The sequence below is a fragment of the Lathamus discolor genome, chromosome 20 (assembly GCF_037157495.1).
Source record: "Lathamus discolor isolate bLatDis1 chromosome 20, bLatDis1.hap1, whole genome shotgun sequence".
NCBI lineage: Eukaryota > Metazoa > Chordata > Aves > Psittaciformes > Psittacidae > Lathamus > Lathamus discolor.
Window position 1 is genome coordinate 1,425,197 of NC_088903.1, and position 12,028 is coordinate 1,437,224.

At 59.2% G+C, this 12,028-nt stretch overlaps 2 protein-coding genes and 1 pseudogene across 2 annotated transcripts in view; 1 reads left to right on the plus strand and 2 right to left on the minus strand.

The window, feature by feature from the left end:
- Positions 1-647, minus strand: part of LOC136024279 (acrosin-like) — a 19,907-nt gene extending 19,260 nt beyond the window's left edge. The window contains exon 1 of the mRNA XM_065699496.1: positions 83-647. The gene's annotated coding sequence lies outside the window, so the exon portion shown is untranslated. The remainder of the gene's footprint in view (positions 1-82) is intronic.
- LOC136023866 (kinesin-like protein KIF18B) overlaps positions 1-9,671 on the minus strand; it is a 16,324-nt pseudogene extending 6,653 nt beyond the window's left edge.
- Positions 1-12,028, plus strand: part of LOC136024280 (acrosin-like) — a 67,462-nt gene that overhangs the window by 38,062 nt on the left and 17,372 nt on the right. The gene's annotated exons all lie outside the window — the stretch shown is intronic.

A 12,028-nucleotide genomic window follows, 5' to 3' on the forward strand; every position in this document is an offset into this window, starting at 1 on the left:
TTACCAAACCAACCCAATTACCAATGCAGTCTTTATGCAAGATGCCCCTGCACCTTACAGACCATACAAAAGAAAAGAATACCTTTGATGAAGATGGTCCTTGTCTGCTCCTGCAGTGATCCGAATGAGTCGAGGGGTCCCTCCGGGAAAAATTCCCGAGGGCCCTAGGGAGCCCTGTCCTCAGTGGGTCCTGCAGCCGAGCAGAGAGGGTCCCATCTGGGTCGCCAGATTGATTGGGAGAAAACTCCAGGAACAAACTTGCCAGCAAAGTTTTCAAGCTGACAAGCAGGTATTCTTTATTGCGGCGCCGGGAGACACGGGGGAGAGCTCCTCCTAACGTGTGTCTCTCTGTTGCTCCACAGGCTGTCCTTATCTAGTCCCTGGGCACACATATATTACATCATTTTCCAAAAAGCTCCCCGCATGCGTACAGAATTGTGGCGGTGGTCTCTGAGGGTCGTTTACTTCCTCCAACAATCTTCATCACTTCTGGCAGCCTTTGGAGCATGCGCAGTAGATGCTCATACCAGTTTAATTGGTTCGTTAGCACAGGAGACATAATAATCCTCCTATCCTCCTACTTATCAGTTAGTTTAACTGTAGCCCATCCTGGACACCTGCCATTCCCAGATACTCCTTATCCCTGTGTCCTGCTCTTCTAGCCTGTTTTTCTTAAAACTCTGTCAACTATAACAATTTATCTTGCACAAGAATGCTCAGTGTGTTCTCCAGCTGCACTCTATTTTTTTTCTATGTACCATGCACTTTAGTAATTTTCCATTGCTACTGTTACAAAGCCATCAAACTTAGCATTACTTAAAACTGATTCTAAAGGTTTTTATATTCCATTTTGTGATTTTCTGTCCCCCTTGTTTCACTCCTTCCCACCCCTCTCCAAGGGCCCTTCCCAAGGCTGTGGCTGCAGCCAGGAACAGCAAACCCCAAACGGCCTCTTCCAGCAGCACCAAACATCCCATTCCCAGGTGTTTGCCCCCCCAGACTAGAACGGGGCTGGCACAGCAGCAGCTCGCCGAGGCAGGGAGCACTCCCAGCGCCCATCACGCTGCAGGGAAAGGGCTTCCCTGGGTGCCTGCCTGGGTGCGGAGGAGCACAGGGCTCACCTGGGATGCGGGAGGGCTGCACACAGCTCTTGCTGCTGCGCTGCAGTTGGGCAGTGCAGCTCTGGAGCCCCCCCGGGCAGGGCAGGGAGCCGCTGGCAAAGAGAAAGGGACCATTTCAAACCCGCAGGGCTCAGGGCAGAGGCCCCCCTCATCCCCAGCTGGCACAGGGGAGGTGGCACAGACACAGGCAAGGATGGGGGCTCGAGCCCCAGCGGGGAGCAGAGGCAGGAGCTGCCTGCACGGAGCACTGAGGGGCACAGGGGGCTGGTGCCTGTCTCACCTCTCCACTCGCCTCCGCTTCAGCGCAGGTGCTTTGGGGATGGAGGAGCTCTTCATGGCCAGCGCTGGGATGGGGGCTCTGTAGCCAAGGAAAAGAGGGTCAGCGCCAGGGGATTCCCCCAGGCTGCAGGGCCGCAGATCCCCAAACGCACACTGAGCCCATCCAGGGCAGCACTTACCTAGGCATGAAGGGGCCCTCCTGCTTTGCTTGCTGGCACTGCCTCTTCTCCCTGTCCAAGCACTCTGAGTGGCGGACGGGAAGGGGCCCGATGGCGCTGGGGGATCTGCTGTCCGGGCAGACCTCAAAGGTCACATTGAGCTCATGGGCAGGCGGGGAGCACAGGTTCTGGGCAGCTGACACTGCCGGGGGCACACGGCTTTGGGGGACTGGTGCTGGGCAGGATTTGGGGGTGTAACCCAGTGGCACCGGGGAGCCAGGGGATGCTGGAGCTCCTGCTTCAAGCCAGGAAGTGCCAGGGCTCTCCGGACTGGGAATCTCCGCTGCCTTCCCACATCCCTGCTGCCGTTTCAATTGCCTCTTGACGCTGCGGCGAGGTCCTGATGGGGAGGCACTGCCCAGCCCAGACTTCCTGCTCTCAATCGGGCTGGAAGCCATGAGCACACGGCCGGAGAACGGAGCAGGCTGCTGCAGGCACTGCGGGGTGGGGCTCAGCACCGGGGCACCGCACACGGTGACAGATGCCTCATCTAAAGCAGCAGGAAAGAAGCAGTCACCCCTCTGCCTGCAGCTCCCAGGAATGCCCGGAGCTCAGGGCATCCCCCTCTCCTCCAGCACCGCTCACTGGACTCTGCCCAACAAGCCCCACGGCAGTCATTTCCCAGCGGGGGTTTCCACCAAACCACATTAAACCCAGAGGAAAAGAGCCAGCACAAGGAATCCTGCCCCTGGCAGCCCAAAGGCACCAGCCTGCTCCCAGAGCAACTGCCTGTGGCAATGCCTGAGCTCTCCCAGGAACATGGGGTCTGCGCAGCCCACAGCTCGGCTGCTGGGTCCATGTGTTCGCAAGGAGGATGAGGAGGAAGAGCTCAGGCCTGGGCACACGTAGGCCGAGGACACAGCCAGGGTGACTTGGGCAAACGAACCACGGAGACAAAGGAGAGGGGCCAGCACCGACTGTCCCAGATCCAAATCCTCACCATCACAGCTCCACTTCGTCCTCTTGGCTGGGGGGGCCTCGCTGAGCTCTGCAGACCTGCTCAGAGGCCCGGCTTGCTCAGGGCTCCCACCAGTGTCCTGAGGGACCAGCTGGGCCAGTTCCTCAAGCACGAGGACCAAGTCAGGGGTGAGGAGGTTGGCAGCCTTCAGGACGGAACAGAGCTTCCGGATGCCACTCAGGCCAGAGGCCACAGGCCTGGGGACAGAGACAGGAACCAGTGAGCAGGAGACTTGAGCCAGTGTCACCAGGAACAGAGGCTCAGCACCACCAGCATCACCTCCGAGACACCAGCTCAGGTGGGGCAGGGCCCATTAGCAGAGCTCTGGGGGAAGAGAAGCCAATGGAAGCTGCGAGGTGCCCAAATGACAATCACTTGCTGGAGAAGAGCGAGCTGTGCGCTCAGCGCCTGCTTACAAGGGACCAGCCGCCACCTACAGACTTTTTGCTGCCCTTCAGGCACTCGATAGCTCGGCTGGAGACAGATCCAGGCCCACACCAAGGGCGGCTTCCCCCAGGAGACCTTTCTAAAGAGGTTCATTCTGCCAAGATGCTCGGGCAGAGCCATGAGCAGATGGTGCTGGGGGAGCCCTGCCAGGGCAGGACCCGGGGGAGCCAAGGCTGCAGCAAAGACTTCAGAGGCAATTTCAGAACCAACAACACACACTTAAGGCTCCAGCAGTTGCTGTGCCTGGAAACCTTCGCAGCTGGCATTTCCAGCAGAGATTATTCCATGGGATTAGATCCCAGGAGCCAAATCCCTTCTTGTACAGGGCAGGCAGTCATCTGAAAGCAAAGATGTGGGCCCGCCTTCATCTAGACCATGCCCAGGCTGGTTACGTGCAACAGCAGGGTGGACAGTCCACCTTCCCCAGGCAACCAAGAGGACACAGGGAGGGCAGGAGGACACTCACTTCTCTGTGCAGTGGCCGGACAGCCCCTGCAGTTTACTGCTTCCACCAAGCCTTGGCTGCTTCAGTCCCAGCCGCAGATCTGCCCGAAGGGATGCTCTGGGTCTGCTGGCAGGCATTGCCTCTGGAGCCTGGAGCAATCACCCAACATTCCTTACCCATCCAGCCCAGGGTAGCCCACATTTGAGCTGAGTTTGGTCCCCAAGATGCTTGTTCCCTGGGAAGTTAAGGGGTTTCGCTAGCAAACCACAGCCCAGCACGTGCTGAGCCAGGACACATGGACCCGCCGAGCTCCTGCCACCGCCCAGCAGGCCCAGTGCATCCCGTGAGAGCCCCAGCTTCTTCTGGGCCCTGCTCATCACGCCAAGCCCTCCTGTGCTGCCCATCCCTCCTCTCACCTCGCCCTCCAATTCCAGCTGCATCTGAACAGGCAAACCAGCCTGCAGCTCCTGCTGCTCTCCATCATTCTCCCCCTCATCATCGAGGGCCAAGCATGTCTTTGGGACAGCTTCCTCCAACCTACAGAAGCCAGAGAAGCCGGCACTGAGCCAGAGAAGATCCTCTGGTGAAGCACCATTTTGCATGACAAGTCTTGGGATGGATCAAACACAAGACTGGGCCTTTGCAACCCAGCGTCCCTTGGTGCTTGCGTGCTCTGCTCCAGCAGGTTCAGAACCAAACCCGACCACAGTCGAGATGATGCTGCACACCAGCGGCTCCTCTGCTTTCTGACAGGCACTAGGCTCTTACCAGCACTAAAACCCTGCAGGCTCCTTGACACAGGGGACACCAGGAGGTCACACACAAAAGCTCTCTTGCTTCTTTTCCCCCCAGCCTCACCTGGGCAGCTCCACTGGGCTCACGCTGGAGGGAGCCTGGGGCCCTGCTGCCTGCTTCTCTGCCTCTCGGGCAGCATCCTCATAAGCACGAAGCTTTGCCCGCAGCTCTGCCACCTGCAAGGAAGGATCCTCTGTTTGCTCAGATGGTTTTATGACCCCTGGAGCTCAGAGGTTTGCATCCCAAACAGACCATAGCTGAAGGCAGAGCCCTGCCCTCCCCACCAGCATCTCACCTCCCCTTTCAGCTGCTCACACATCTCCACATATCCACAGACGTGGGAGGCAGAGCTGCGCGTGCTCTTCAGCTGCAGAGACAGGGACGAGACAGAGGTTAAAGAAGCACTGGGGCAGCACATACCCTCTCCTGACACCGGAGCAGGGCAGCTCCTCAGCCTCCTCCAGGATGCAGGGTCCCCATGGAGCCCCGGGCTGCCTGCAGCAGACACAACCTGCACTCAGGGACCTACTGCCACAGTCACAAGCCTTTCTAGGCTCTGGGCCGGGGAGCTTTAGCAGAAGCCTAGGCACACACTGTCTGCAGCTCCATCAGCTGCTTTCTGCCCAGAGCAGCACCCCAGGGCTGGAAAACTCACGCTGGGTAAGGGAGGCTCCCACTGATCTCCCCCAGCACGCAGCAGACTCCCTCCCATCCATCAGCAGCTCCCAAACACACAACGCATCACCACCACCACCACCAGCTCCTCACTGACAGCTTGATCTCCTTGGCCCTGCTGGCATACTTGAGTGTGTTGTAGGTGTCCTCATAGGCCAGCACAGAGGCGCTCACCGCCGCCACCATGACGCTGCGGCAGTTGCCACCCAGGCAGTCCTTCAGCAGGCGCGTCAGCTTGCTGTCCCGGTACGGGATGTGGCTTTGCTTGCTCTGTAGCAAGAGATCCAGGACCTGCTCAGCTCTTGGCCCTTGGGCACTCAGCTCCTAACCCTGAGGCACAAGGGGATGGCTGCGCTCACCCCCAGCACCAGCAGCACTGACACTTGAGGACACGGCTCACATTCAGCCAGCCCAGGGAGCCAGAGCCCAGCAGGGCCATGTGGGGAACAGCGTTACCTTCGCATCAGCCAAGGCGTTGATGACGTTGATGAGGGCCAGCAGCGAGCGGTTGATGTTGGCCCCTCCCGCAGCCGCTCTCCCCCGGTGTTGGCGACCGACGCCCGCTCTGAGCCTGCCAGGTCGATCAGGCTCATCTTGGCCACCTTCAGACCCCGACTGAGGCTGCCAGTGCAGTCGTGCTGCTTCACATGGATCTGTGAGGACAGACATGGGTGAGGCCGCAGCTCCACAAGGCTCATGGGGGCCGTGGCTGGAGGCGGCTCAACAGCAGGGCAAGAGGCTGATGTTTAGAACAGGATGGCCAAGTGGATCGTGTGGGCTGTGGGGCAGAGAGGAGCCTGACACGCCAAGAAGAGAAGCCAAAACCTCAGTGAGGGGACAAACAGCAAAACCATGGAAGGGGTCCTGCAGGAAGTGACAGAGCTGTGGAAAATAATCAGCCTCTCCTATGCGTGGTGCACAAGCAGGGCAGAGCCGGCTGGGTCTCCAAAGGGCAAAACACCACCCACAGCCCCAGCACCAGCGGATTTTGTCAGACTCAAAGCACCAGTGGGGGGGCTACAAGCCCTCAAAAGAAGGGGCTCTCTGTGCCCCCTTGCAGGCATCAGCCAGGGCTTTCAGTGCTGAGCCCAGATCCCAGCTGGTAAGGGCGAGGAGGGACACAGCCACCAAGACTCATCTGGCAGCATCCTTCCTCTTCTGCATCCCGGAAGGTCTCCCTGGAGAATGCAAATACTTTCCCCACAGCCTTCAAACACACTCAGCCCCCAAGGAACAACGCCTGCACAGACTGGAGATGCCATGGAAGTGCTGGAGCCCACTGACAGGTCCTGCATCCTCACCCGACTGTGGCTCGCCTGCCAGGAGGCAAAGCTGGAAGCGGGAAGGGCACATTTCCAGCACAGCGAATGGATTCACAGCAGGCAGCAATCCAGCACCCCCCAACAAACCCAGCTGGGATGCCAGCTGGAAAAGCATCCAGACACCTGGACTTCCCCCTGGAAGCAGCCACGGGGGAGACACCAGGTTTAGACTGAAACTGCAGTCAGAGCCCTCCGTCTGCGCACGCAGCCGTGACCGCCCTGCTCATTCAGGAGAGGGCCCGGCTGCAACTGAAACCAACTGGCAGGTTTGCACAGGAGAGCACCAAGAAACTGGGGAGCCAATTCACAGAGCCCCTGCGGGAGGGCAATTCCCAGCTCAGTGCCAAGGAAGACACCATGGAGGAGACAGCCTGCTCCAGGCACCCTTTGCTATGGCTCAGGTTTCAGGGACAGCTCCCACACCTTGAGTCAACAAGAGTGAAAAGCACACAGTGAAGTTTCAGCCCCAAGAGACAGAACACCAAGCTGAGAGCATGGAGCTGCCTGGGAGGCGTGGCCACCAGCATGACCAGTACCTCCCATTCTGCAGCAGCATGGCCAGGGCCCTGCTCAGACCCATACCTCTGTTTGCAGGGCTACAACCACTCTGCTTTACCCCATGGCACATGAGGAGCAGGGGCAGGAACCCCAGGCCTGGCATGGCCTTGCTTCCTCGTCTCTTTTTAAGCACAAACCCCTGTGACACTGCAGCCACCAGCCCTCACCTGGAAGATGGCATGCGAGCGGGAGGAGACAGCGTTGGCGTCAGTGGGATGCTGCGTCCGGTTTCTGTTGCCATTGGCCAACATCTCCAGAAGCTGCTCTGCTGAGGCAGGCTGGGAGAGAACAGGGAGAGGGATGATACCAGTGTGCCCCATCTGCAGGCACAGACACAACCCGACCCAGAGCACCCACAACTCTGGCATCCTGCAGCACCATGGGCTTCGTTTCAGCTCAGGCTCATGTTTGCTGCCAGCCAGGAGCTGTGCAGGTGGCACCCCCCTATCTTCAGACACCCCCATCTCCAGCACACGTCTGCTTTCAGAGCTGGTGGGGTGCAGCACTGCCCGTTTTTATACCTGGTGTGCCCATTTTAATACCTACCTGGTGGAAGGAGAGGCCCTGAACCACAGCTCCTCGCTCAGGATCCTCCCGGATGGCTGGCGGTCCCTTGGGCTCCAGCAGGTCATAGATCTGTTCGTTGTACACCTGAAGCAGGGAACTCACTGTAAGGCCGAGGTTTGGCTCCCCAGTGGTGAGCAGGGAGAGGAGCTCTGTAGCCCAGGGTCACACATGACCTCGTGTCCCACTCCCAACACCCCCTCCAGGACATCACCCAGAGCCGCTGATGGTGCCCTAGGGGACAGCTCAGGAGGGCTTTCAGAGCAACGCACTTGGCCATAGCTCCTCTAAAGCCTTTCCAGCCAGGAACCCCTCATTGCTGCGTGCACCGTGGCAAGGAGGAGAAAATGCCCCGATTCCAGACAGGAGAAACCAGGAACACCAGTTCATTGAACTGGCAGGCTGAGCATGCTTCCAGCTGGGCTCTAGGGCTGCCCTGGGGACACTGGGTACCCTGAACGTGGCACTACAGGGTCTGCATCAACCCCGAATCTTAGTGACAGTGACCCAGTTGCGGCAGCCACAATGCACCTCCTGGTAGGAGACTAGGACCTCACAGCTCTTCTCCTGCTTTCTGGCCTCCATCCTCCTGTACAGCTCCACCATGGTGAAGTACATGATGCCAGGGCTGTGCTCCGAGCCCAGCATGGTGTGGGTTTTCCCTGCTCCGGTCGCGCCATAGGCAAACACTGAGAGGAGCAAGGGCGGATGGGTGAAAGCCTGACTGGGAGCAGCAGAACGTCCGCTCCTTGCTGCAGAGGAGATGTGGAGATCTTCCCGCAGCAACCCCTGCAGCAGGGCTCGCTCACAGGCTCCCAGAGACGAGGCAAAGCCCATTACCCTCTGCACTACCGGCAGGAGCCTTCAGTGCAGGTCATTTCCTCAGTTCAGCCTCTCCCATTTAGCAGAAGCAGAATGGGTCCCCAAACCATCACCGCTTGGATGCTGCAGTCGCCTCCAAACTCTTCCCTTTAATAAACCAAGCAGCCCCATTCCCCCATCTCTCACCAGAATGGGTTTCTCCATCCAGCCCTCGTAATTCATCTCATTTTTCCACCCCAGCCTTTCAACACCCTCTTTAAAGCATCACCATCAGAGCAGGACACACTGATCTAGAGAGCCTCAGCCCTTCTCCCTGTTAGCAGCACTCGGTGCCTCGCAACTCTCTCCTTGAGGATCCTGGAGCTCTTTTATGCAGATAGAGACACGAGACGTGCCTGCCAGGTGGGCACGGTGACAGAGGCAGGCTTCAGCGCCTCGCCGAGCACACGGGGAGCCAGGAATAGCATCCTGCAGCGCCAGGGCCCCGCTCGGCACACGAGGAGACGGGAGCGCGGTGTCACCTGCTCGGTGCCTGCCTTACACAAGTGATGGGCTCATTAAGGCACCGTTGGCTGACGGCCTGCAAACGGCACAGGGGCTGCAGCACCATGAGAGGAGCTTTCAGGCCCAGCTTCATGGAGCTGCCAGCCTGGGGGATGCTCAGGAGGGGCACAGCAACCCCCAGAGCTCCCCAAGAAGTGGCTGCTTCACCCCAGATCCCCCTCCGAAACTCAGCATCCCCTGTGGATGCAGCCCCACATCCAACCTACCTTCACTCCTGCCACAGTGCTCTGCTCACTCCCCTTCAGGTCAGTGCCCACCACAACCCACAGGTCCCTCCCAGTCACACAGATCCCAGCCTGCACCCAGCTCCTGGGTTATCCCATTACAAGCGCAAGGCTTCCCACTCCTCTGTGTTAAGCTACACACCATTCTGGTTCGCCTTCCCCAGCCCGGCCGGGGCTCTCCCACAAACCACATCACATCCTGACCACACTTGCCATCACTAAGGGATGCCACTGGCCAGTTGAAGGCTGCAGGTTTTGCACTGCTCTTGTGCCTCCCCCCACCACCTGCCTGCGGGCCCCCAAACTAAACCCACAGCTCTCCCAACAGACGGGGCAGGAGCTCCCAAAGGCTCCAAGCCATTCGGCAGCTCTCACCAGAGCAGTTGCAGCCCTCGAAGACGCTGCCCAGCAGCTCGGAGGTGGTGTGCTGGAACACCTCCTCCTGCGTGGCCTCTTCCCCAAAGACCCGGTCGAAGACAAAGTCCAGGCCCTTGCCCTTGGGCCCACGCGTGGGCAGCGCGCTGCCGGGGGGAGCCCCGGGCCCCGCGGGGGTGAGGACGATGCCGCGCTGGTTAACGACGTGCACGACCTGGGGCAGGGCCTGCTCACTGCGGGCCAGGGGCCGCACACGCACCACCACAGCCACGGTGCCCTCCTCGGGCGGGGGGCACGGCCCCATGGGGGCAGCAGGGGCTCCTGGTCCCGCGCCTGGTTCAGCTCCAGCGCCAGCCCCCGGTTCTGCTGCTCCGGCAGCCGGACCTTCTCGACGGAGCTGGCGAAGCGGTCGTTGAGCTCCATCAGCTCCACCTTCTCCTTGCTGCGCGTCTCCCTGAACTCCGAGTTGAGCGCAGTGGCCAGCGAGAAATCCATCCTGCCCGTGCCCATGCGGGGACCCAGCCGGGTGCTGCGGGGAACCCGGAGCCACGCTGGGGAGCTGGCGGGGAGCACCCGGTGCAGCGGGGCGGCGGTGCCAGAGCGGCGGCTGTAGGAGGACAGGCGCTGGCTCTCCATGCCGATGGGATGGGCGCGATGCGCCGGGATGAGGGGTTTTATGGAGCCCCGGAGCCCCCGTCCCGCCGGCTCTGGCCACTGGCCACAGAGCTGGAGGGATGGCACAAAACCCAGCCTCTGCGGCGCCTGCAGGGGTGAATGTGCCCTGGCACCCGGCCTGGGCACCGGGAACCGCCTGCCCCATCCACAGGCTCTGCTGGGATCCGGGGAGGGCCCGCGACAGCCGGCATGGGGAGCACAGAGCACGGCCATCCCTACCCATCCCTTCTTCATCCCCATCCCGGCTCCATCCCTACCCATGGGGCAGCCGGAGGGTTTGCTGGGCGCAATGCCCTGGGGACACGGGGTGCTGGGTCCGAGGTGCCACAGGGTGCCCGCTGCAGTGCCAGGGCTGTGCCTGCACCCTGGGGATCCATCCAGCAGCGTCTTGAGGTGCTCAGGGTAGGGAGAGCCCCTGGGCAGGCTCAGGGGTGGGTGTGCACCCCCCCGCCATGCACACACACGAGGCTCTCCTGTGGTTCTGCCGCCTGATGATGCTGATGCTGACCTGGATGCTCCTTTGGAGCCGGGGCCTCTGGATCCGGGCAAGGAGCCTGGTTCACATCCCACACATCCTTATGACAAACGGGCAGCTGTAAAGGGAGAAGGGAGAGGGGCAGGGATGCGGATGGACTGAGAGCTTTCCCGGTGGCGTGTGTGCCGGAGCAGGACCCGCCGTGGGAAGGTCTCTGCTATGCTCTTATGAAAGATACCAGGCGAATGGTGACGGACCATGGACCCGGGGCCCCATAGAGAGCTCATTTGACAGGGTCTCCCAAGAGGAACATGCTGGGGATTGAAGGATGGCGGGCTAAGGAGGACTATCAATCTCTTGTTTCACTTGTGGGAAAGGATAGCTTCGTAGACCCTGTCCCGCAGGGGAAAAAGGGTACTAGGACTGGCTCCCTGAAATGCCTGTACACCAATGCACGCAGCATGGGGAATAAACAGGAGGAGTTAGAAGTCTGTGTGCGGGCTAAAGGTTATGATCTAGTGGCGATTACAGAGACATGGTGGGACAGTTCACATGACTGGAATGTGGTCATGGATGGCTATGTCCTTTTTAGGAAAGATAGGTCAGCAAAGCGAGGTGGTGGAGTTGCTCTTTACGTGAGAGAGCAACTAGAATGTATTGAGTTCTGTCCGGGGTCGGATGAGGAGCAAGTGGAATGTCTGTGGGTACGAATCAAGGGGCTGACTGGCACGGGTGATACAGTTGTGGGGGTCTATTACAGACCTCCTGATAAGGACGAAGGAGTTGATGAGGCTTTCTACAGGCAACTGGAAGTAGCCTCGCGACTACATGCCTTAGTCGTCGTGGGGGACTTTAATTACCCCGATATTTGCTGGAAGACTCACACAGCCAGTCATTCACAGTCTAGGAGGTTCCTCGAGTGCATTGATGATAATTTCTTAATGCAAATGGTGGACGTACCAACTAGGGGAGCAGCGCTGCTAGATTTAGTACTCGCCAACAAGGAGGGTTTGGTCGAAGTGGTGACGGTCAATGGCAGCCTTGGCTGCAGTGACCATGAGATGGTGGAGTTTAGGATCCTGTGTGGGAGGAATAGAATACCTAGCAAAGCCACAGTTCTGGATTTCCGAAGGGCCAACTTTGGCCTCTTCAGTCAACTGCTAAGGGAAGTCTCATGGGAAAGTGTACTAGGCGGTAAAGGGGCTCAAGATAGTTGGTTAGCATTCAAGGACCGCTTCTTCCAAGCTCAGGATCGGAGCGTCCCAATGAGTAGGAAGTCAAGTAAGGGATCTAGGAGACCGGCGTGGTTAAACAAGGAGCTGCTGGGCAAACTCAAGTGGAAAAGGAGAATCTATGGATTATGGAAGGAGGGGCTGGCCGCTTGGGAGGAATATAGGACAGTTGTTAGAGGATGTAGGGAGGCAATTAGGACAGCTAAGGCCTCCTTGGAACTCAGTCTTGCTAGTCGGGTTAAAGACAATAGAAAGGGCTTCTTCAAATACATAGCAAAT